Consider the following 26,950-nt stretch of genomic DNA (forward strand, 5'->3'; position numbering starts at 1 on the left):
ATCCACTCCTCTGTCGATGGACATTTAGGTTGTTTTCATGTCTTGGCTATTGTAAATAGTGCTGCAATGAACACTGGAGTACATGTGTCTTTGCGAGTCGTGGTTTTCTCTGGATAGATGCCCAGGAGTGGGATTGCTGGATCAAATGGTAGTTCTATGTTTAGTTTTCTGAGGCATCTCCGTACTGCTTTCCACAGTGGTTGCACCAATTTACAATCCCACCAACAGGGTAATGGGGTTCCTTTTTCTCCACACCCTCTCCAGCACTTATTGTTTGTAGACTTTTGGATGATGGCCATTCTGGCAGGTGTAAGGTGGTACCTCAGAGTGGTTTTGATTTGCATTTCTCTAATAATGAGTGACACTGAACATCTTTTCATGTGTTTCTCGGCCATCTGCATGTCTTCTTTGGAGAACTGTCCGTTTAGATCTTCTGCCCATTTTTTGATAGGCTTGTTTATTTTTTTGGTGTGGAGCTAGAGAAGGTGTTTATAAATTTTGGAGATTAATCCCTTGTCAGTCGATTCATTTGCAAAGATGTCCTCCCATTCTGTGGGTTGTCTTTTTGTGTTGTTGAGGGTTTCCATTGCTGTGCAGAAACTTTGAAGTTTGAGTAGGTCCCATTTGTTCATTTTTCTTTTTATTGTCAATACTCTGATAGGTGGATCTGAGAAGATGTTGCTGTTGTTTATGTCAGGGAGTGTTTGGCCTATGTTTTCCTCTAGGAGTTTGATAGTGTCTGGTCTTCTATCTAGGTCTTTAATCCATTTGGAGTTTATTTTTGTGTATGGTGTTAGGGAGTGTTCTCATTTCATTCTTTTCCATGTGGCTCTCCAGTTTCCACAGCACCACTTCTTGAAGGGGCTGTCCTTTCTCCATTGTATAGTCTTGCTTCCTTTGCCACATATTAGTTGGCTGTAAGTGCGTGGGTTGAATTCTGGGCTTTCTATCCTGTTCCACTGATGTATATGTCTGTCTTTGTGCCAGTACCATGCAGTTTTGATGACTGTTGCTTTGTAGTATAGTCTGAAGTCCGGGAGCCTGATTCCTCCAGCTCCATTTTTCTTTTTCAGGTTGTCTTTGGCTCTTCTGGCTCTTTTGTACTTCCAAAGAAACTTTAAAATATTTTGTTTGACTTCTGTGAAAAATGTCCTTGGTAATTTGATAGGGATTGCATTGAATCTGTAGATTGCCTTGGGTAGTATAGTCGTTTTGATAATATTAACTCTTCCAATCCATGAGCATGGTATATCTAGAAAAGATGAATGGACCCATCACAAGAACTGAAATTGAAACTGTGATTAAAAAACTTCCAACAAACAAAAGTCCAGGATGTTTTTTCATTTTTTAAACTGGATAATCTCACCCTTCTTCAGTGGCCATGGTAAGGGAGTGTTTGGGAGACAGCAAGATACTGCCATGGTCAACCACAGCAGTGCCAGATTAATTCCAATGCAATGCTGGAAGTAATATTCCTAGCCTCCTAGCCTAAAGATAAGAAGTCCTCATAATAGAAAATGGAGGAGGTAAAAAATGAAATTCTTATAAAATTAATTTATTTATTCTGACTGGGAAATAGATCAGTGGGACAACAACAGGACTTAAGTGTTTTAGATTTGTAGTGACACATACACTTGGAACTACTTATTTGAAGAAACTGTATTCCCCTCAAACATAGTTCCCTCCTTTTTTGTTTTAAATTTTATTTTTATTTTATATTGGTGTATAGCTGATTTGTAATGTTGTGATAGTTTCAGGTATACATCAAAGTGATTTAGTTATGCGTATACATATGCATTCTTTTCCTAATTTTTTAAAAATGTTTTTTCAGTTATCAGTGCAGTGCCATGAAGCCTTTAATACTGATGGTTCTCATGTTCCCCTTAACATTCTCCTGTGGCTCTTGTTTTTTGTTTATTTTTCATTTTTTAAAGTTTATTGAAGTACAGTTGATTTACCCTGTTGTGATAATTTCTGCTGTACAACAGCATGATTCAGTTATACATGTACACACATCTATTCTCTTTCAGATTCTTTTCCCACATAGATTATCACAGAATATTGGGAAGAGTTCTTGAAGCTATACAGCAGGTCCCTGTTGGCCAGTTATTCCATATACCTCGGTGTGCATGTGCCAATCTGAAATCCTCCAGTCCGTCCCTCCCTGTTTTTTAATCTAACCAAGATTCCAGCCAGAAAATGTTTTGCAGTGATTTGAAAGAACCCCACATGTGGCTTTATAGTGTTGCCTGATCCAAGCACAAACTAGTCTTATAAATTTATCATTTTCATATGTGAATATAATATGGAAAAAATTTTTCCTGTGTTATGTATTTGATAACTGCAAAGTCCATCTTTATTGATAAAGTATTGCCATTTTTTTTTCCTTCTGAGGGTATAAAGACAGTATTTCTTTAATCTAAATTACATGTAAAACCAGATGTTTACATGCAGGTATATCAGTTGGAATTAAGCTGATCTGTTTTTCCACTGCTCCTGGATTTTTTTTTTTTTTTTTTTTTTTTTTTTTTGCTTTTTGGAGCCGCACCATCAGCATATGGAGGTTCCCAGGCTAGGGGTCAAATCAGAGCCACATGTGCTGGCCTACACCACAGCCATAGCAACGCCAGATCCGAGCAACGTCTGCGACCTACACCATAGCTCACAGCAGTGTCAGATCCTCAACCCATTGAGCTAAGTCAGGGAATGAACCTCCAACCTCATGGTTCCTGGTTGGATTCATTTCCACTGTGCCACGATGGGAACTCCTGCTCCTGGATTTTGTTTAACAGCTTTATTGAAATTTATTTGCTACACAATAATATGCACATATTGAAAGAGTCTATACTTTGGTAAGTTTTGATAGGAATACACTCATGAAGCAGTGTCACAATCAAGATAATGGACATATGAAAAGGTAACGTGTATTCTCAAGGCATAATTTGTAGAGCCTGGTGCAAAATAAATATTTGTGTTTCCTACTGGGGTGGGGAAGTAAATCTCCCTTTTCTATGGTTTATGTTTACATGCAGGTATATCAGTTGGAATTAAGCTGATCTGTTTTTCCACTGCTCCTGGATTTTTTTTTTTTTTTTTTTTTTTTTTTTTTTTTTTTTGCTTTTTGGAGCTGCACCGTCAGCATATGGAGGTTCCCAGGCTAGGGGTCAAATCAGAGCAGGTATATTCTGAGGGTATAAAGGATGATGGTAAATAGGAAACCTCTAAGAAGGGCTGACATGTGCTTGGTTCCTGGATCCAGGTAGCCAAGAAAGCCCCTGTGGGTAACCTGCAGAAGGTGGTGTGATGGTGCCAGTCCAATAAAAGCAATAATAGAAAAATGTGTATACTTTTGTAATTCATGGAAGAATAAGAATTCTTTCATTTTGAATGATAAAAGATGAAAACAGAGCCCTCCAAAATATAAGGATTCACTTTCAATTTCTAGTTAAATTTAATTTAGATGCATTAAAGACATTATAATGCCATTTTATTTATGTATATTTTAAACTCAAACTTAGCACTTGGCTTGCGAATCAAGTGTATACCTTCTAATTTTATTTACAAGAAGATAATAAGTTAAAATGAACTTTCACTGTAAGCATTAATTTTAAAATTATTTCAATTTTGTGCCTAACTAAACAACTTTAAGTGGATTATTAAATACATATTTATAAATCAGAGTGAGTTAATATTATCTTTGGGAAGGGTTCTAGAACCATAGCACTTTCACTATAAATTAGATGTAAGATGAGAGTAAATAAATGAAACAATTAGGATTAAAGCACTTCTCCAAAAATTCAAATTCAGAAATTGCCACACACATGAAAGGATTTCATTTTTGAATTTTTTTTTTAGTTTTGAATTTATTCATTTTTTATTTAATAAAAGGATTTTAAAATTGCAAACATATGTTACCCAAAATGATAAAAATTTGAAAGTTATTGTACAATACCCAAACTTGTTAAATTATCCTCAGAAGAGATTATGAGGATTTCCACAGTGAATCAGTTGATTCACTGATAAATATTTAGCATGAATGTAAGGATATTTATAAGGTGTAATATCGAGATCAGTTAATACCATTTATTCATTTGTTGCCATATGCAGAGCAGCAATATTATACTGCATTTGTCAATTTCGAAATAAACATTTTCCCACTTTTTAACATCTTTGAGTGAACATGGGCTTTGTCTTACAATCAAAGGCAGCTTATGGCTTAATTCATAGTAATTTTCCTTAACTAAGAAATTAAAGTATATCTACAAATGATAAATTGTATTTTTAAAATAATGGTACTTATCTGCACAATTTATTCAATTTCCAAGAAATGTATAATGGACACATAGATTTTTTTCAGACTCTATAAATATGCAGCAGCCCTCCAGTGATTTCAGGTCTACATGCTTGGTCTAAAGATTTAGAATAATGCTCATAATCTCTTAATGTTTATATATATGCGTATCTGTATGTGTGTGTGACAAAAAAGAATGTATGAATTTAGCACTTCTGCTAACTGAAGTATGGTGGTTCTCAGAGGAAAACATATCAGTTGATTGAGTTGCAAGCCAAAATAGTCTGTTTTTTGTAACACCATTTTACTTGAAAGAGCAACTGATGAACTATGCAAACTTGATATCTGACAGATATTTTCTTGCAGAAGAACAAGTTGGGTCTGCAACTTCAAAGAAGTAAACTGGTAATATTTATTTTAAGATAAAATTTGAATCATCAGGGTAAAATTAGAGTTTTGGAAAACTTTTTCCCTCCATCTAAGCTAATATTGAAAGACTATAATGAGGTCAGTGGAGATACTAAGAAATGTGACTTTTTGATTCCCACCACCTGGAGTATATGCACAGTTCAGAGAATTCTTTCTATTTGAGTGTGGGTAGGACCTATGGATATAAGTGGTATCTTCTAGGGATTATGCTCTGTGACATGGAAAAGGAATTTTACAGATGTAATTGAGGTTACTGATCATATCTGTGATTTACCAAGGAGATTATCTGAATGGGCCAGACCTAATTTCATGAGCCCTTTAAATTTGTTCCAGAAATCATAAATGGAGGTAGAGTCAGAGTTGCCAAGATATGCTTTTTATGGCCTTTAAGGAAAAAGCTACTTTGCTGTAAAGAGGGCCTTGTAGCAGGGAATGATGGAGGAGCTGAGGATAGCCTCTGATCAACAGACATCAAGAAAAATGAGGACCTCAGTCCTGTGACATCAAGGGACTGAAGTCTTTTGATAATGTGAATGTGTTAGAAGAGGATAAGAATCCTCCAGTGAGACAGCAGCCCTGATCAAGATAGTGATTTCAGCAGTGTGAGACCCTGAGCAGAGAGTTCAATTATGCTGAACTAGGTTACAGAGCCAATGAAACTATATGAAAATAAATTTTGGTAATTTTAAGCCACTATATTTGTGATAATGTATTACATAATAGTAGTGTACCACAGCTCTTGGATGCTCTATCCTTTGTTCTTTCACTCTTCTTTTCCTTCTTTCTGTCATTGTTTGCTTTTATTTCAGAAGACTAATTTCCATCCTCTTTAATTCTTCTTTTGGCTGTTTTGAGTCTTCTGAAAAGTCTACCAAAGGTATTATTTATTTCTGTTACTCTGGCTTTTATTGTTAGCATTTATGTTTGAACTTTTCTTATAGGTTTCATCTTTCATCTGATTTTATTTGCCATTAGATTTCTTAAAAAGGTAGGTATTTTAATTTGTTTTTCAGAGCTCCAGTATCTCTCATATCTGAATGTGGTAGTGATGATTGCTTTATATCTTTGTAGTATGATTTGTACTATGCATTTAAATATTTTTTATAGTTTTTATTGAAAGGTGAAATTTTAGTAGGATAATAGAAAGTTAGGTAAATAGATTTTTTCCTTCTTTCCTTCCCTCCCTCCCTCCCTCTTTCTTTCTCCTTTCCTTCATTCTTTCCTTCCCTCCCTTTATTTCTTTTTCTTTCTTTCCCTTTCTTTCTCTCTTTCTTTCTCTCTCTTCTTTTCTTTTCTTTTCTTTTCTTTTCTTTTCTTTCTTTCCTTCCTTCCTTCCTTCCTTCCTTCCTTCCTTCCTTCCTTCCTTCCTTCTTTCTTTCTTTCTTTCTTTCTTTCTTTCTTTCTTTCTTTCTTTCTTTCTTTCTTTCTTTCTTTCTTTCTTTCTTTCTTTCTCCTTCCTTCCTTCCTTCCTTCCTGCCCTCCTTCCTCCCTTCCTCCCTCTGTCCTTTCCTTCCTTTCTTTCATCCCTCCCCCCTTTCTTTCCCTCCCTCCCTTTCTCCTTCCTTCCTTGCTTTTTAGGGTCGCACTTATGGCATATGGAAGTTCCCAGACTAGGGGTTGAATTGAGCTGCAGATACCAGCCTATGCCACAGCCACACCAATGCAGAATCTAAGCCATGTCTGCAACCTGCACCACAACTCACAGCAATGCCTAATCCTTAATGCACTGAGTGAGGCAAGGAATTGAACGTGCATACTCATGGATACTAGTTGGGTTTGTTATCACTGAGCCATAAAGGGAACTCCTAGGCAAATAGACTTTCTATGAAGAACGGACATGACTTTTTTTTCTACTAGGCCTTAATGCTGGGTTTGAGTAATCCAGGTAGTAGTTGGTCTGAGTTTGAGATTGTGCTTCAGCTCTGTGCACCATACACGTTAAATCCTGCAACTTTACCTGTATCTTGTTTATAGTAGGGGGTAGTTTGGCAGAATAATGTGTCTGTTTTGTATAGTAGTGGGTAGTTTGCCAGAATAATGTCTGTTAGGCTCTCAGCTTTAAGCCTGTCAGTTGAGTTAAATCTCTTTGTGTTTATTTATTCCTGATCACTCTCCCAGGAGCCACTTATTAAGAAACTTGGTAGCTTGGTGGAATAGAGTAGTGGGGATGGGGGAAGAGAGAGGATATTCTCTATTTTTTTCTGAAGCTTCAATCTTCTGCAGTCACAGTGACTCTGGAGCTTGAGTGGGACTTTTACAGTTCGGCCCCTTGCCATGCTATAGTTTTGGGCACTATGCATTCTCTTTCCCTTTCTCTAGGATTATTGTTTTATTTTGTTTCCTTTCCCAAGCTTCTTTGAATTTTCACCAGCGCCCTTCTCCCAGCTTACTAATTCCTCTGTACGGTAATAGCCATAGTGAAAGGGATCAGCCAGATTTGTGTCCATCCTTCTTAGCTTCTCTTTCCCTTTCCCTGGTTGCCAAAACAAAAATTTTTGTAGGGCTATTCCTAAAATCTTATATGTGTCCATGGTGTCCACAGAGAGAGAGAGCCTACAAGGAGGTGTCTGTCTCTCCAATTCCTGCAGCCCCAAAGAACTTTATAGTATTTTCTGAAACGTGAATTTTACAGACGTCTTACTGGTGTGTAGTTATGTTTACCCCAGTGAGTACCCATGTCACCTTTTTCTTTACATCCACTAGTCTTTTCTTAGATTCAGGACCAGTTGGTTATGCTGCTCTATAATTGGTTGTTTAAAATGTTATTATTTCAATTTAGCTTTTATTGTTGCTATTATTATTGAGGGTGTGAGTGACACTCTTTCTAGCTCTACATTCTGTAGCAGTAACCGGAAATCCCATTTTCAGTTTAAAAATATATTTTTTTCATGAAATATAACATATATTATATATATATATAACATACAATGCATTTTTGCTATTACATGAACAAACGTATTTTAAATTTCCTCAGTTTAAATTTTTGTGGGGTAATGTGTTAAGATATAGCCCTCAAAAATAAAAGCTCTTTTAAGATACTATGGCACAAATGAAACTGTCTAGTGAAAATAAACAAACTCATGGACATAGAGAACAGACTTGTGGTTATCAAGGGAAATGGGGAGGGAGTGGGACGGATTGGGAGTGTGGGGTTAGCAGATGCAAAATATGGCATTTGGAGTAGATAAGTGATGATAATCTGCTGTATGGCACAGTGAACTATATCTAGTCACTTGTGATTGAACATGATGGAAGATATTAATGTATGTATGTATAACTGGGTCATTTTGCTATATAGTGGTAATTGATAGAACATTGTAAATCAACTATAATACAGATTTTTAAAATAGAAGAAGAGCTAGAATAGAAAAGACAGCTAATAAAAATTACCCTAGTAGTTAAGCCAAATGAAAATAATGTACATGTATGTAATGGCAGTTAATTCCAATATCAATGCAGTAGCCCTAAGAAGCCAACACATAAACTCTGGTCCAAAAAAAAAAAGATATAAAAAGTCCCAAAATCAAAATTTTTTTAGAATTTTGTTTGTAGACGTATACGGGGACCAAGGAATACCTCAAGTAAATGAGCAGGTCTTTTGTGTTTTTGTGACCCTTATATATTCTGTTGTACCTCTGCTTGAAAAGGAATGAGAACTTTGAAAACATCCCCAGTTTCATCTAGAACAACCATGTGAAGAAGCTTAGGAAGCTTGCAGTACTTTTAAACATAAACTTTAAAGTTGTTAACCTAATTCTTAAGAATTACCGCTATTTTACTTTGGTCACTGATTTCTTTGAAAACATTGTAATGGCTTTTGCCATATTCATAATTACAGGGCCCAGTGCAAAATGATGCCATGTTGTTTAAAATGAGAAAGAATTTCAAAACATAGGCAGTAGAGTCCTAAACCAAGCATAGGGCCCCTCTAAGCATGGGGCCCTATGTGAATAGGTCAGACATCATGAAGCAAGCTCTGGGCTTAGAACTAACATTCCATGAAACATTTCAAGCATGTGTTAACTCTTGCTGCTAGATGTCTCTTTCCTTAGATTTCATTGTTTTTGTTTTGTTTCATGTGTTCAGCCTTAAAATCAGCCACTGTATTTCTGTCTAAAACAGGATTTTCCATTGCTTAACATTAGATTTTTCAAAGCAGCTGTCCATACCTAAAATTTTTAACATTTTTATATTTTTTACTTTTTATTATACTCTAACCTTTTAAATTCTCCAAGCTGATACAATAATGTGGGATATTGTTAGTGGTAAATTATACATGTAAAGAGAGGCTTAAAATATGACAAAGCCTAGATGATGTAAACTAATACATAAGTACATAATCACATATATTCATATCCCTGTGAAATGAATATTCACAGTGAAAAAGTTGATTATCTATTTCAACTTTTTTCAACAACTTAATATGCTTCTATATCAGATAGTGTCTCTGTCTATGTGGTCTTCTGTGCTCCAAGATACCATGTTACCCACTTTCATTTCACTTTTGGATTTACAAGTTTTATTCTGCCTCTCACAATGGCATATTATTAAGGTTGTCATGAATATCTTTTCCAATATGTTGTGACCTTCTGTAGGGTAACTGTGTCTTATTCACTCCCAGCCTGACAAAATGGCTGACATCTTTACCTAAAGAAGTCAATCAGATAAATTCAGACAATGATTTAAACATATAAACAGATATGTCCTGAACACAGAAACAGATTCACAGATTTTGAAAATAAGCTTGTGGTTACAAAAGAAGACAGGTTGAGGGGAGGGGTGGACTGGGTGTTTGGGATTGACATACACACACTGTGGTATATGGAATGGTTTGGCCAATGGGGACCTTCTGTATAGGACAGGTAACTATCCAATATTCTGTGATAATCTATATGGGAAAAGAATCTGCAAAAGAATGGATGTGTGTATATGTATAACTGAATCACTTCACTTACAGCAGAAATTATCACATTTATCACAAATATATACACACACACACATGCCTGGGTCACTTTGCTATACAGCAGAAATTGGCACAGCATTGTAAATTACCTATACTTTAAGTAAATAAAAACAAAAAATATACCTTAATTTATAGAAATGACTTGTGTATGTGTTGAGCAAAAATTAGATTTGATATGATCTAATTAGAACAAATAAAACATGAATAAAGGATTAGGTTAGTGATTAAATTTTGTTTCCAAAGCTTTTATGTGATGGTGTGATAAAACATCTCATTTCATATTCACTTCTATAGCACATTCAGAAAAATGTTATTTAGAAAAGCATATCAGGATCTTTGACACTTTTCAAAGGTCTTAGATCTTCTGTTCCTCAAACCATTGTGTTGTGAAGTATTGAACATTGTTGTCAAATTAACTTCTTCAACTATTTACCCATTTTAATTCTCAAAAAGATTCCTTTATCAATGCTTTATAGATAATTTGGGCAGTTCTCCAACAACAATTTCATCAGCCTCAAGAAATCTTTCATCTCTCTCAGGATCTGTAATGTAAAATTGGCCTCATTTTCCTTTATATTTGCACTGTAACGTCAAATATCCTGCACATCTGAGATTCAGTAAGATTGACAGGCAACATCCAACTGGAAAAAATTCTAATGCTAAGTGATGAATATTTAGTTGGAGACTCATTTTTAAGTAGTTAATTCATTGGTAAATATTTGCCTAATTAAACAATTTTTCTTCTTAATGAACCTTGTGATTCTAGCAACTTGGCTCATGTATGGTTAGATAATGAGAATTACTCTGTATTTGGTAGCTGAAGCTTTTATTCAGTGACAACAAAATTGATGTTTTGTTGTGTATTGTTCAGAGAATTTTCCTTGGAAAAGTGACATGCATTGTGTGTTTCTCTATGTTCTATATATACATTTATGCATATCACACAAACACAATACACACACACTCATATATTCAGATTCTTCCCAGTTGTCAAAATCAGTTAATTAGCTAACCAGGCTCTTAAGTATTGCATTTATAAAATGATAATACATATATCAAGTGAAATATGATCCTTAGCTAGAATTCTAGCTTTAATGAATTCCAGTATTAATCCCATGTGACTCATCTGTCAGGAAGTGTGAGAATCAAAACTGCTCTTTTGTTGCCTTTTCACTCACTGTGAAAACAGAGCAAAGAACAGTCCCTTTGGCACATTCATCAAAACTGTGATCAAGCCTATTAAAATGCAGATATACTGCGGCTTATCTTTTATCTGTAGCCCAACAGTGATATCTGGTTTATTTGAATCTCATTAACACTCTGTTTCCATGCTTTACCATTGTTTGCTGCTGTTACCCGCATCTAATTAAACAAGTCCAACTGGAAATTCTGTATGTGTATTTGCTCTATATGTTTTTCTGATATCTTTGAAACCTGTCTTCCTACCAGTAATGTACTCCTCAGGCATAGCATGAGGGTGGAATGGTAATTTGGTGTTGTTCTGTACTCTATTACTTTGGGGCAAGGAATCACAGATCTTATACATTTTTAAATTGAACAATACTCTCTATTCATGATTTGCTTCCATCTTTAAAGAATTTGTCACTTGGTAAAAACACTTCTGATGTTTAAATGGAAAAGCCTGCATTTCATGGGATATTTATTGTTGTTCTGGTTTCTCCTGTGATATACATTGTGTATTTCCTTTTTATTACACACATACTCAGTGGTCTCTTTTCCATATGGGTTTTTCCATTTTAGTAATTCAAATCCTGGGAAAATCAAGTTCCCTAAGTTTCCTCTTTTAAAGCCTCATTCGCTTTACATCACTTCAGGTTTCTCAATTACTGTACTGGATTGTGTTTTCTAGCTATTTCTCTTTGACTCTTTCTAAAAAGAAGCACTTGGCTTCTCCACCCCCACAAATAAAGAGATAGAAAGTAGAAAAAGAAAAGAGAAATACTTCAAAGAATTAAGTTAGTTTCAGTCAAGATCAACTTCATCTTTTTTAAAATTTATTTTATTTAAATAATGACTCATATTAAGTGAAGTAAGTCAGAGAAAGACAAATACCATATGATATCAGTTATATCTGGAATCTAATACATGGCACAAACTTCTTCATCTTATGTTATTTTTTTATGCAGAATTCCAAATGTGAATCTTTGAGAGTTAATGTCCTTTGTGTTAGTTTCATGCCTGTGTAGTATTTGGTTCAGAGCCATGAACAGCAGGGAATATGTTATTTATTTTTGTGGTTGTGCCCCCCACTCATGTTAACCAAAATAATTGAATTCAAGCCGTGGTAATTGTGAAAGCAATTTGGATATAATCATATTTCAATTACTGTGATGGTTTAACTCCAAATTACACCATCTGATGCTTCTAGAGGGAACAATATGAACAAAAGGAGAATATTTACACCAAATGTCTTCTGAAAAGTTTAAAAGGGAAAAGTAATTATTGTTTGCTTTTTGATGGGAAATATATACCCAAAACATATACACATACATATATATATGTGTGTATATATATGTATATATGAATACATGTATATATATAGCAGCCTACACCAATTGTTAGTAATTTTATCATAGTGAACTTGTATATTTAAATTATTTTCCTTATACTTTTTAATTTATGAATACTCTGTGTGTATATCTGATCTTGCCCTGGTAAGGACTTTTTAGTTAATTACATTCTGAAGGTGAAGACCTAACATTTTATGGTAGAAAAATGAGGGATATACATTCAAATATATTATTTATGTTCCTGTAACTTGGTTCCAACATTTTTGAGGCAGTCTTTTAGAATGAATTGTGCTTGTTTCATGGCAGGATAATGATACTTAAAGGAGTCTAGCTACAGAAAGAATAGCATTAGTGCATAAAGACTCTCTTGTACTCTCTCTCTATATAGCTATTTACCATTTATTGAAACATAATAGTAGTAAAATGTTGGCGACAATTTAAGTAACCATGGTAAATGACTCTGTAGCAGAGGAATCAAATACTAAGCATTTCCAAAAAATTTTAATGTAGATCTTTACTGGATTAGGAATCAGTTTTTGGTATTTTTATGAATGCAAAGAAGTTGTTGAATGTTATATCATTACATTTTGTAAATGTATTATGTACAGATACAGATGTTTTTTAATGGAAATGTATTTCTGTGGTTTGGGTGAGGGAAGGTACCAAACTGCTAAGTGTGGGTATCTATGGAGTACATACTTGAAGGAATAGGCAGAAGAAATTTCTTTTTCTAATTTATACAGTTAAAAGGGAAAATGGAGAATTTTAGATGGTTTTTACTATTTAATAATTTTTAGTCTTTTCCAAAAAGGTGATTCATTTTTCACAGTCAATAATAGTTTCTAGTTATGCTTTCTTGGAGTTAGGTGGTGGTACATAAGTTTTACCCTGCATGTGAATATCATGTATTATTTTTGGTAATTGACAAAGCAAATACCTTTCTTACATGTTCCTTTAGAGTTCTGATCTGGTTAAGAGGAGTGCAGTGGCTTAAATAAGATAGATAATTGTTTCTCCCTCTTCTGTCACAATCCGATTAACCTAGGATACCAAAGCAATGCTGTTTGATGAGATCATTTAGGGACCCATGTTTCTTCTTTCTTATTGTTGTTCCAGGATAATTGTGTTCTTCAGCATAATCAGAATTAGATGACCTCATATTTGGAATGATAGAAGGCCCAAAGAAACAATTTCCTGTGGGCAAGAGAGGCCCTCAAGTGAGTGTATATTTAATTTCTACTCTCATTCCATTGGTTATAAGTTGGTCATAGGACCACACATTGACAAAGGGTGAGTGTGTGTATATACCCTATCCCTTCACCTCAACCTCAACTACTATGTGATGTGTTTTATTTATGTTTATATTTGAATACTATCTTAAAAATGTATGATTTTTGTCAAAAATTTCTTTCAGTGTATTAGACTAGATTACTGTGCTTTAATTACATGGTAACTAACACTGAATGAAAAAAGTACTTGTGCATTAGGAAAATGAGGTTATAAATATTAATAAATAATAAATTTACCTTCCATCTTTAAGGGCCATATCAATTGAAATGTTACAAAATATACCACTTCCCTATCTTATATTCTAGTACGTTTAGTTCTTTTGAAGCTCAAATAATGTTGCCAACTTATTTAGAATCTTCAATCAGAATATCAGTTATATAAATCTACTCAGGAGTGCACCAACAGTGACTCTTAGCCAGACATGCTGTGAATGATGTTACTGTAACGTACTACACTTTGTTATAATATTATTAATGTCCTGGGAAAAGAAAAATAATATCAAGCCTTTACCATTTTTTTTAAGTTTTAAAAGGTATCATCCTGGGTCTCTTTATAAGAATATGTGTATTTTTCCGTATTATTATAAATTATGAATCTGTACTAGGAAATGGTGCAGTGTAAGTATTGTAAATACTAATATTTCTCAAACAAATGAAAGTATTATTTTCTACAAGATTAGTGTAATTCTTTTTGATTTCCATCTAGTATTTTAACATTTCACTTTCTTTAATTTCATGTATGTAATTACTTTTTACAAGGGCTATCTAATTTAGGTCATTTTTTAGTGATGCATCAGTGAGCACAAATTGCTATTCAGTTGTGTCAGCTTTCGTCTCTGAGTCAGTGACCCATTGAACCACTTGTACCACAAATGTGAAATGATTCTTTTAACACACAGCAGTTTTCTAGTTTCCCTAATCATTAAAAAGGGGCATTTGATGTGTAAGATGTTCTTCATTCTACTCCAGTAACCTATCAAACTCCACTATCTCCCTATTTCAGTGCTAGATTTCTTGCTCTCTACACTTACTGCACACTCACATCTCAGTTCTTTGTGACTAAACTTCTATCCTGGTAAATATCCTTAAATTACTCTTTAAAAGATCACTTTTTTTTTTAACCTTTTATTTTTTTTTTCCTACTGTACTGCATGGTGGCCCAGTTACACATACATGTATATATTCTTTTTTCTCATATTATTATGTTCCATCATAAGTGACCAGACATAGCTCCCAGTGCTACACAGCAGGATCTCATTGCTAATCTATTCTAAAGGCAATAGTCTGCATCTGTTAATCCCAAATTCCCAATCCATCCCACGCCCTCGCCTTCCCCCTTGGCAACCACAAGTCTGTTCTCCAAGTCCATGAGTTTCTTTTCTGTGGAAAGGTTCCTTTGTGCCTTATGTTAGACTCCAGATATAAGTGATATCATATGGTATTTGTCTTTCTCTTTCTGACTTACTTCACTCAGGATGAGAGTCTCTAGTTCCATCCACATTGCTTCAAATGGCATTAGGTCCTTCCTTTTTATGGCTGAATAGCAGTCCATTGTGTATATATACCACATCTTCCTAATCCATTCATCGGTTGATGGATTTTCGGTTGTTTCCATGTCTTGGCTATTGTGAATACTACCGCAATGAACATGTGGGTGCATGTGTCTTTTTTAAGGAAAGTTTTGTCCAGATAAATGCCCAAGAGTGGGATTGCTGGGTCACATGGTAGTTCTGTGCTGTTTTCTAAGGTACCTCCATACTGTTCTCCATAGTGGTTGTACCAGCTTACATTCCCACCAGCAATGCAGGGGGGTTCCCTTTTCTCCATATCACCTCCAGCTTTTGTTGTTTGTGGACTTATGAATGATGGCCATTCTGACTGGTGTGAGGTGATATCTCATGGTAGTTTTGATTTGCATTTTTCTAATATCAGTGATGTTGAGCATTTTTTTCATGTGCTTGTTGGCCATCTGTCTGTCTTCCTTGGAGAAATGTCTATTCAGGTCTTTTGCCCATTATTCCATTGGGTTGTTGGCTTTTTTGCTGTTGAGCTGCAGCAGTTGCTTGTATTTTCTAGAGATTAAGCCTTTGTCTGTTGCATCGTTTGAAACTATTTTCCCCCATTCTGTAAGTTGTCTTTTTGTTTTCTTTTTGGTTTCCTTTGCTGTGCAAAAGCTTGTCAGTGTGATTACATCCCAATGGTTTGTTTTTGCTATATTTCTGTTGCTTTGGGAACTGACCTGAGAAAACATTTCTAAGGTTGATGTCAGAGAGTGTTTTGCCTATGTTCTTTTCCAGATGTTTGATGGTGCCTTGTCTTATATTTAAGTCTTTCAGCCATTTTGAGTTCATGTTTGTGCATGGTGTGAGGGTGTGGTCCGGTTTCATCGATGTGCATGCAGCTGTCCAGGTTTCCCAGCAATCCTTGCTGGAAAGACTGTTTTTTTTGTTTTTGTTTTTTTTTTCCTTGCCTCCTTTGTCAAAGATTAATTGACCATAGGTGTCAGGGTTTATTTCTGCATTCTCTATTCTCTTCCATTGGTCTGTCTGTCTGTTTTGGTACCAGTGCCACATTGTCTTGATGACTGTGGCTTTGTAATATTGCCTGAAGTCTGGGAGAGTTATGCCTCCTGCTTGGTTTTTGTTCCTGAGAATTGCTTTGGCAATTTTGGGTCTTTTGTGGTTCCATATAAATGTTTGGATTGTTTGTTCTAGTTCTGTGAAAAATGTCCTGGGTAATTTGATAGGGATTGCATTGAATCTGTAGATTGCTTTGGGTAGCATGGCCATTTTTACAATATTAATTTTTCCAACCCAGGAACATGGAATATCTTTCGATTTCTTTACATCTTCTTTAATTTCCTTGATTAACGTTTTATAGATCTCAGCATACAAGTCTTTCACCTCCTTGGTCAGGTATATTCCCAGGTATTTGATTTTTTGGGGTGAAATTTTAAAAGGTATTGTATTTTTATATTCCTTTTCTAATATTTCATTGTTATTATACAGAAATGCTACTGATTTCTGAATGTTAATCCTATATCCTGCTACTTTGTTGAATTTGTTGATCATTTCAAGTAGTTTTGGTGTTGAGTCCTTAGGGTTTTCTATGTATAGTATCATGTCATCTGCATACAGTGACAGTTTTACTTCTTCTCTTCCTATTTGGATGCCTTTTATTTCTTTTGTGTGTCTAATTGCTGTGGCTAGGACTTCCAGTACTATGTTGAATAAGGCATCCTTGTCTTGTTCCAAATTTTAGAGGGAAAGCTTTCACCTTTTCTCCATTGAGTATTATATTTGCTGTGGGTTTGTCATAAATGGCTTTTATTATGTTAAGATATGTTCCCTCTATACCCACTAAAGATCACTCTTTGGCTTTTTTTTCATTTCATGTCTTCCTACTCTGCCATCTTATCAATCTCTCCTGTTTCCAATATTCTTGACCATGTTTTTGTGAATTATATCAGGCTCATCCTACTTTATCTAATTACTTCTCAGTCTCTTCAGTTGTTATTCTTTCCTCTCATTTCTTGTATTTAATGTTCCTCAATTCCTCATTTTTATCTATCCACAGTCTCTCCTTGATTATGTTATCCTCTCTTTGCTATGACTACATGTTTGCACCCTTTATCCCAATTCATATATTGAAATTTCTCCCCAAATGACAGTGTTTGGAGATAGAACCTTTGGGAGGTAACTTGATTATGAGGTTGTAGCCCTCACAATGGGACTCGTGCCTGTATAAAAAGCCTTATGAAAATGAATGCTTTTCTCTCTGCTTTCTGCCATGTAAGGATATAGTAGAAAGACTGTCATCTGCAAACCAGGTAGCAAAATGAAAAGTCTTTGTTGTTTAAGCAGTTTGTTTTATGGTGTTTTGTTATAGCTACCTGGACTGACAAAAATATTCTTGGAATCACAAATTACTGCTAAATTCTATCATTGTAATTCTGAAATATAAGTCTCTAGGCATACATACCTTGACGATCCCCTTTTAAATTTCCCATTTCTTTCAGAAAATTTCTAATTATTTTTCTAATAGCCCAATTTCTGCATGTTTCTTTCTGAATTCATATGGCTCCTAAACCTGATCTAATTATCCTCAAATTTCAGTTAGTGCTACTTTTCTATGCTCTTAGTTACTCCAACTTTGGTTTTGGTGTAATCTTCCACAGTTAATCCTTTGCCTAATAACATGAATTCTGGCTTTCCTCTAACTCTAGTCATTCCTTTATTTTCACTCTACCATACTATCACTCATGCCTTTGGTATTGTCTTCTGACTTTCAGCATATCCTTCATCCTTTTGCACTGATGCTAAATTAAACCTCTCTATCTAAAGTCTACAAATTCACTGCTTTCCCAATTATTAATTAACAAACAAGAAGAGCTATGATTCAGTCTTACCTATCGTATTATTTGTTACTCATCTACAATATCAATTACTGCAAACGAGTTAAAAGCTGAAAAAAAAATTTCACATGAAAGGGAACAGGGTGATAAATGGTCTAAAAGTTATTTTATGTGAAAATCTTGAGAATGTTTTACTTGGATAGGAAACTCATAGGTGGTGTAACAGCTTTTTTATATAGAGTACATGAGAAAGTACATATCTAGTAAAGTGGTACTATCCAGACATAATTCTATTTTAAAAACTGTATTTCTACAAAAATCATAGGGGAATGGATCTTGAAACAAGCAGAGACTACCTTGATTATTAAAAATATTGTCAGCCTCCAAAGTTATGATATTCCTTTTCCTGCAAGTACTTAATTAGAACATACATGAACATCATTAAAAGGATCAATGAAATACTTCTTTTGAGAATTTATGACATTTTTATTTGGTTAATGAATCACCAAAATTTCATTCATATGATTTAGAGGCTGAGAAACCTGTGGTCAATCATTCTTTGATTTAATAAATCAGTTAAAATTACTAAGCGTCACTTTGAGGGTTAAAATCATTGGCTGAAGGAAATAGATGTAATTATAAATTATAATATATAGTATGTAATTATTATAATTTTAAATATGATGTGGTCCATATATCTATTTGCTCTTTTATCTCGAATGTTGTTGATCAATGGTATAGTCGCAGGAAGGGCAGATAATAGGAGCTGATATATTTAAATATACATATGGTTGTTTCACCCTAATTTCATGAACCAAAATATATTTTGTAAATGTTCAGAATAAGCGAAATGTATTAAAGACTGAGCGTTTAAAATGAAAACGACCAAACAAGGATATTGTTTTTCAAAGTCCTTATTAAAGTATAAATTCACTAGGAGGGCTGATATCTTAAAATGTGTCAGCTAACACCCTGGGTTTCAGCTATCATCTTAATTATCAGCTAACACTTTAGCAAAGAATAGCAGCCATGTGTAATCTGCTCTTGGGAGTCTAGGAAGGAAAAGGTGAAATGTCTGGGGAGGCAAATGAAGCTGAATGTGAAGAGAAGAGGTGCCAGAGATACAAAACCTACTGCATCATTTTGCTGATGGCCAGCTTGCCAACTAAAATAACCTTGCTCTCTTAAGAATAAAAATTATTCCGAGATATAATTCATAAATACTTGTTACGAAGAAAGGCCCTAAAAACCAGAGGGAAGCCTTATTGATGCTCTATTACAAAGGAATTTTAAATACTTATGAACTGGGTCACCATGCTGTATAGTAGAATATTGAAAGAGCATTGTAAACCAGCTATAGTGGGAAAAAAATAAAAATCATTATATAAAAAAAAAATCCATGAATATTCTTTAGTTTGAAGTTAAGAAAAAAAAAATACCACTATGAATTTGGGGCCATCATATCCAACCACCAGGATAGAGCAAGAACTGGAGAAAGGGGAATCAGAAACAGAAGAACAAGAGAGACTGATTGAAATGATGACAGAACAAAGGGAAAAAGAAAATTAAAAAGAAAGAATTGCTTGTTATTCATCTACATGGATTCATGTAGAAAACTGTCTTTTAAATATTTTGTTCTATCATCTAAAATATGTTTTTCTGTATACGTAAAAGTAAAATAACATATTTTTTAGTAAATAAATGCAACCTATTATTCAAATGTAGGGTACAACTTTAGTATCCTGTACATAAGCTTTTGTTTGATTTGTTTTCCTTTCTCATGTTTCTTTTTTCCATCTAATGTTTACATTTAGGTACAATGTAGTTAAAGTTACATGTACTGATTTGAGTTTTGCAAGTACATATGCACTCAGGAATTTACTCACAGAAAATTCTCTAACCCTAACTCTAGTGGTCATTGTTCTGATTTCTTTTGACATGTTTTCAGTTGTGCTGGTTTTAGAACTTCATATAAATGGAGTTGTGCATATTTTAAGTACAACTTTATGTCTGGTTTATAACCCTTAGGGAGTTAAAAAGAGTTTGAGGTCCATTAATTGTGTTGTGTAGGTCGTGAATTTTTTGTTTGTTTTGTTTTTGTTGCTCAGTAGTATCTCATGCTTAGGGATAAAAAACAATTTGTTTAACCATTCTCCTGCTCATGGGCATTTGAATTATTTCCAGGTTTTGGCTGTTATCCATACAGCTTCTGAGGACATTCACATTCAATTTTTTTCTTGCATATATATTTTTGTTTCTCTTGACTATAGATGTAAATAAATATTTAACATAAATAGTATATTTGCTATAAATATATATATTTACTATAAATACATATATATATTCATATATATGAGTCACAGGGTAGGAGTTTCTTTAATGAAAAAATTTTTGTACTGATATTTGAAGTGTTTATATCATTTTACACATTCACCAATAACATATGAGAACTTCAGTTGCTCCAAATCTGTCTTTTAAAATGGAATACTCGGAGTTCCCATCGTGGCACAGTGGAAATGAATCCGACTAGGATCCATGAGGTTGTGGGTTTGATCCCCGGCCTCGGCCAGTGGGTTAAGGATCTGGAATTGCCATGAGCTGTGGTGTAGGTCACAGATGCAGCTGGGATCCCAGGTTGCTGTGGCTGTGGCGTAGACTGGCAGCAATGGCTCTGATTACACTGCTAGCCTGGGAACCTCCATATGCTGCAAGTGGAGCACTAAAAAGACAAAATATATATATATATATATTTGAAGTGATTTCTCATTTTGGTTTTACTTTTTTTTCTTATGACTAATGATACTGAATGTTTTCTTTGGTTTATTGGATATAGGTATATATTCTTTTGCAAAGAAAATTTTCAAGTCATTTGCCTTTTTTTTTTCTTTTTATGGCTACACCTGCCAAGTTTCTGGACCAGGGGTGGAATCAAAGCAGCAGCCGGGGCCTATGACCCATGGCAACACTGGATGTGAGCTGCATCTGCAACCTGTGCCACACTTTGCAGCAATGCCAGATACTTAATTTGCTGAGCCAGGCCAGGGATTGAACCTGCATCTCAAAGACAGCACTGGGTCTTTAAACCACTGAGCCACAATGGGAACTACTAATTTGCCAATTTTTAATTGTTTTCTTTTTCTTTTTTTTTTTTTTTTAACATTCACCTATTTTTAATAACAAGGTATGGATATTACTATATGTGAACAAAATAGTTACAGAGAATTCAAGTTTCATAAAATGATGTACATGAATTAAAATTACAGCCAATTATATACCATGAATAGTTATAGTTAAGATCATAAAAATTACCATGACTAATTCATGGTATTCACAAAATCCTTATTTAATGAATTATCTTGCTTAAAACAAAAATAAGAGATATATAATTTGGTATGAAGTTTTATTAGTTAGTTATAAAGATGCTTTACATATCCTAGATAGCAGTCCTTCATCTGATAGATTTATTTGAACATTTTCTTCCAGTCATTACTTATATACTACCCATTAGTTATATTAAATGTATCTTTTAGTGAGCAGTATATTTTATTTTGCCAAAGTTTATTATATCAATTTTGAAATTATAGTAGTGTTTTCTGGGTAATGCCTGATTTTCCATGGACAGTGCAATGTTACCTACAAATATTGACAATATTTTGTCATACATTTTTTTCCTATAAGCTTTATAACTCTAGGATTTACATATATGTTTTGTTTTGTTTTTTTGTCTTGTCTTTTTAGGGCTGCACCTGCAGCATATGGTCCCAGGCTCGGGGTCAAAACGGAGCTGTAGCAACTGACCTCACCATAGCCACAGCAATGTGGGATCCGAGCCATGTCTTCGACCTACGCCACAGTCATGGCAATACAGGATCCTTAACCCACTGAGCAAGGCAAGAATCAAATGCCCATCCTCATGGTAACTGGTTGGGTTCATTAACCACTTAACCACGATGGGAACTCCATACTCTTTTCCAAATATTTTACAATCGACTTTTTTTTTTTAACATTTCAGGTAATAATTACTATTTTTTCTTTTTTAAAATTTATTTTAGTTTATTTTTATTATACTTTATTTACAATGTTCTGCCAAATTTTGCTCTACGGTAAAGTGACCCAGTCATACATGTATATATATATACACATACATATTAAGTACATTGATATATATATATATACGCACGTTCTTTTTCTCACGTTATCCTCCACACAAGTGACTAGATATAGTTCCCTGTGCTATACAGCATATTCTCATTGCTTATCCATCCCAAATATAATAGTTTCCATCTACTTACCCCCAACTCCCAGTCCATCCTGCTCCTTCCCCCTCCACCTTGGCAACCATACATCTGATCTCCATGTCCATGAGTTTGTTTTTTTCTGTAGATAGGTTCATTTGTTCTGTGTATTAGATTCCAGATATAAGTGATATCATATGGTATTTGTTGTTTTCTTACTTACTTCACTTAGTATGAGAGTCTCTAGTTCCATCCATGTTGCTGCAAATGTCATTATTTAGTTCTTTTTTATGGCTGAGTAGTGTTCCATTGTGTATATATACCACATTTTCTTAATCCATTCATCTGTCCATGGACATTTAGGTTGTTTCCATGTCTTGACTATTGTGAATAGTGCTGCAGTGAACATATGGTTACATGTATCTTTTTCAGTGAAAGTTTTGTCCAAATGTATGCCTGGGGTGGGATTGCTAGATCACATGGTATTTCTATATTTAGTTTTTCTGAGGAAACTCCATACTGTTTTCCATAGTGGTGTACCAATTTACATTCCCACCAATAGTGAAGGAGGGTAGCATTTTCTCCAAACCCTCTCCAGCATTTGTTATTTGTTGACTTGTTAATGATGGCCATTCTGACCAGTGTGAGGTGGTAACTCCTTGTAGTGTTGATTTGCATTTCTATAAAAATTAGTGATGTTGAGTATTTTTTCATGTGTCTGATGACCATCTGTATCTTCTTTAGAGAAATATCTTTTCAGGACTTCTGCCCATGTTTCACTTGGGTTGTTAGTTTTTTTTTTTTTGGTGTTGAGTTGGATGTTGTTTGTATATTCTGGAGATTAAGCACTTGTTGATTGCATCATTTAAAACTATTTTCTCCCATTCCATAGATTTTCTTTCTTTCTTCTTCTTCTTTTTTTTTAATTGTTTCCTTTGCTGTGCAAAAGCTTGTCAGTTTGATTAGGCTGCGTTGGTTTATTTTTGTTTATATTTCTTTTGTCTTGGGGGACTTAAAAAAACATTTGTACAGCTGACACCAGAGCATTCTTTGCCTATGTTCTCTTCTAGGAGTTTTATGGTGTCTTATCTTATGTTTAGATCTTTAATCCATTTTGAGTTTATTTTTGTGTATAGTGTGAGGGTGTGTTCTAGTTTCATTGATTTATATGCAGCCATTCAGTTTTCCCAGCACCACTTGTTGAAGACACTGTCTTTTTTCCATTTTATATTCTTGCCTCCTTTATTGAAGATTAATTGACCATAGGTGTCTGGGTGGATTCCTGGGTTCTCTACTCTTTGTTTTTTTGCTTTTTTTAGGGCCTCACCTGTGGCATATGGAGGTTTCCCGGCTAGAGGTCTAATCAGAGCTGCAGCTGCCAGCCTGTGTCACAGCCACAGCAACGTGGGATCTGAGCCACGTCTGCGACCTATACCACAGCTCATGGCAATGCTGGATCTTTAACACACTGTTGGAAGTCAGGAATCAAACCTGCAACCTCATGGTTCCTAGTTGAATTTGTTTCCACTGCACCACGACAGGAATTCCCTCTCCTGCTTCTTCTTTTTTTTTTTTTTTTTTTTTTTTTTTTCCTTCTCTTGGATTTGTTTTGGCATTTCTGGGTCTTTTATGTTTCCATATAAATTTTTGGATTGTTTGTTCTAGTTCTGTGAAAAATGTCATTGGTAATTTGATAGGGATCACATTGAATCCATAGATTGCTTTGGGTAGTATGGCCATTATAACAATAATAATTCTTCTAGTCCAGGAGCATGGTATATATTTCCATTTCTTTGAATCCGCTTTAATTTCCTTGATTAGCATTTTATAGTTATCAGCATATAAGTCTTCCACCTCCTTGGTCAGGTTTATTTCTAGTTATTTAATTTTTGGGGGTGCAATTTTAAAAGGTATTGTATTTTTGTATTCCTTTTCTAATATTTCATTGTTAGTATACAGAAATGCAACTGATTTCTAAGTGTTAATTTTGTATCGTGTGATGTTGCTGAATCCATTGATCAGTTTAAGTAGTTTTTGTGTGGAGTCCTTAGGGTTTTCTATATATAGGATCATGTCATCTACTCCGAGCGACAGTTTTACCTCTTCTCTTCCTATTTGGATGCCTTTTATTTCTTTTGTTTGTCTAATTGCTGTGACTAGGACTTGAAGTATTATGTTGAATAACAGTGGTGAGAGTGAGCATACTTGTCTTATTCCAGATTTTAGTGGGAAGGCTTTCTGCTTTTCTCCATTGAGCCTTATATTTGCTGTGGATTTGTCATAAATGGCTTTTATTATGTTAAAATACATTTTCTCTATACCCGCTTTGGTAAGAGATTTTATCATAAATGGATGTTGGAGTTTGTCAAATGCTTTTTCTGCATCTGTTGACATAATCATGTGGTTTTTGACTTTTTTTGTTAATGTGGTATATGAGGTTGCTTGATTTGTGTATGTTGAATCATCCTTGTGAACTTGGGATGAATCCCACTTGGTTGTGGTGTATGATCTTTTATATGTGTTGTTGCATTTGGTTGGCTAAAATTTTGCTGCAAATTTTGGGATCTATATTTGTCAAAGATATTGGCCTACAGTTGTCTTTTTTGGCAGTATCTTTGGTTTTGGTATTACAGTGATAGTGACTTAATTTAATGTCTTTGGGAGTGTTTCTTCTTCTTCAGACTTTTGGAAAAGTTTAAGAAGAATGGTTATATGTTCTTTGTATGTTTGGTGGAATTTACCTGTGAAGCCCTCTGGTCCTGGACTTGTGTGTAGTGAGCGTTTTTATTACATATTCAGTTTTATCTCTATTGGTCTGTTTATATGATATATTTCTTCTTGATTCAGTTTTGGCAGCTATATGTATCTAAAAAGTTGTCCATTTCTTCTAGGTTGTCAGATTTGTTGACAAAGAATTGTTCATAGTATTCTTTTATGGTTTTTTTGTATTTTTCCAGTATCCATTGTGATTTCTCCTTTTTCATTATTTATTTTGTCGATAAATAACATTTGCTTTGTTGAGTTTTTCCTCTCCTCTTCTTGGCAAGTCTGGCCAAAGGTTTGTCAATTTTTTTTTTAACCATGTCAAGGAAACAGCTCTTGGTTTTATTGATTTTTTCTATTGTTTTTTTTGAATCTCTATTTTATTGATTTCTTGCTTGATCTTTATGATTCCCTTCCTTCTGCTGACTTTAGGTTTGTTTGTTCTCCTTTTTCTAATTCTTTTACATGGTAAGTTAAGTTGCCAATTTGAGGTTTTCTTCTTTTCTGAGGAAGGCCTATATTGCTATGAACTTCCCTCTAGGCACTGCTTTTGCATCATCCCATAGATTTTGAATAGTTGTATTTCCGTTATCATTTTTCTCAAGGTTTTTTTTTTTTTTTTTAATTTCCCTTTTGATTTCATCATTGACTTGTTTTTTTTTAGTATGGTGTTTTTTAGTCCCCATGTAGTCAGTTTTTTCTCATTTCTTTTCTAGTGTTTGATTTCTAGTTTCATGCCATTGTGTCCATAACAGATACTTGAATTTCTATACTCTTAAATTTATAGAAGTTAGTTTTGTATCCCAGTATGTGGTCATTCCTTGAGAATGCTCCAAGTGCACGTGTAAAAAATGTATATTCTGATTTTTTTTGGATGCAGTGTCCTGAAAATGTCAATTAAGACTAACTTTTTTATTGTGCCATTTAGGATCTCTGTTGCCTTATTGATTTTCTCTCTAGAGGCTCTGTTCCTTGATGTGAGTATGAAGTTAAAGTCTCCCACTATTATTGTATTCCCATCAATTTCTCCTTTTACCTCTGTTAGTATTTGGTATATGTATTTGGGTGCTCCTATATTAGGGACATATATATTGAAAATTGTAATATCCTCTTCTTGAATGGATCCTTTTATCATTAAACAGTGTCCTTCTTTGTCTTTGTCTATGGCCTTTGTTTTAAAATCTATTTAGTCTGATATGAGTATTGCAGTGCCTGCTTTCATGTCTTTTCCATTTGCATGAAATATCTTTCATTCCATCCCCTCACATTCAATTTATATGTGTTCCTTGCCCCTGAGGTGAACCTCTTGTCAATAGCCATATTATAGGCTCTTTCTTTTTTATCCTATTTGCTACTCTATGTCTTTTGGTTGGAGCATTCAGTCCATTGACATTTAAGGTAATTGTTGATAAATATATAATTATTACCTTTTTATTTTTATTTTTATTTTTATTTTTGGTCTTTTGTCTTTTTAGGGCCACATCTGTGGCTTATGGAGGTGCCCAAGCTAGGGATTTAATTGGAACTATGGCTGCTAGCCTACACCACAGCCACAGCAATATCTGATCTGGCCATGTCTGTGACCTACACCACATCTCATGGCAATGCTGGATCCTTAACCCACTGAGTGAGGCCAAGGATTGAACGTGCAACCTTATGCTTCCACATTGGGAACTCCTTTATTGCCATTTTAAACCTTGTTTTCTAGTTGATTCTATGTTTTCCCTTTGGTCATTTTGTTTGTTTGTTTGTTTGGATGATTTCCTTTTATTTTATGTTTGTGTCCTCTTCTTTTTAGTTTTTGTGATTGTAATATTCTGTGGCCCTTTTTTTTTCAAGTATCTTAACCCATTCCTATATCTGTTGGCTTCAGCCTGATAGTCATAGAAGCTTAATCACATTCTAAAAAAAAAGAATCTAGATTTTCTTACTTTTCTTCCCCACATTTTATAATTTTGAAGTCCTTTTTTAATTTTTTCATGTTTGTCCTTTTGTTGTTCCTTGTGTTTATTGTCACTTTTGCATAGTTTTTTTATTTTCTTTCTTTTAGATCTGTTTCCTGGCTTATTTAAGTAATTGCTTTCCAATTGTAATT

The 26,950-nt window shown here is 34.4% G+C and overlaps 1 long non-coding RNA gene across 4 annotated transcripts in view; it reads left to right on the forward strand.

Annotated features, from left to right (window-relative positions):
- The window catches only part of LOC102164767 (uncharacterized), a 614,073-nt gene that overhangs the window by 49,621 nt on the left and 537,502 nt on the right, over nt 1-26,950 (forward strand). For all 4 annotated transcript variants that reach the window (XR_014821810.1, XR_002336025.2, XR_014821808.1 and 1 more), the window contains one exon: nt 13,331-13,431. This is a non-coding gene — a long non-coding RNA (uncharacterized LOC102164767). The remainder of the gene's footprint in view (nt 1-13,330; nt 13,432-26,950) is intronic.

The sequence above is a fragment of the Sus scrofa genome, chromosome 1 (genome assembly GCF_054392235.1).
Source record: "Sus scrofa isolate SSC_HxYL_T2T_F1_AM1 chromosome 1, Sscrofa_HxYL_maternal_Yorkshire_Landrace_v2.0, whole genome shotgun sequence".
In the NCBI taxonomy this organism is placed as follows: Eukaryota; Metazoa; Chordata; class Mammalia; order Artiodactyla; family Suidae; genus Sus; species Sus scrofa.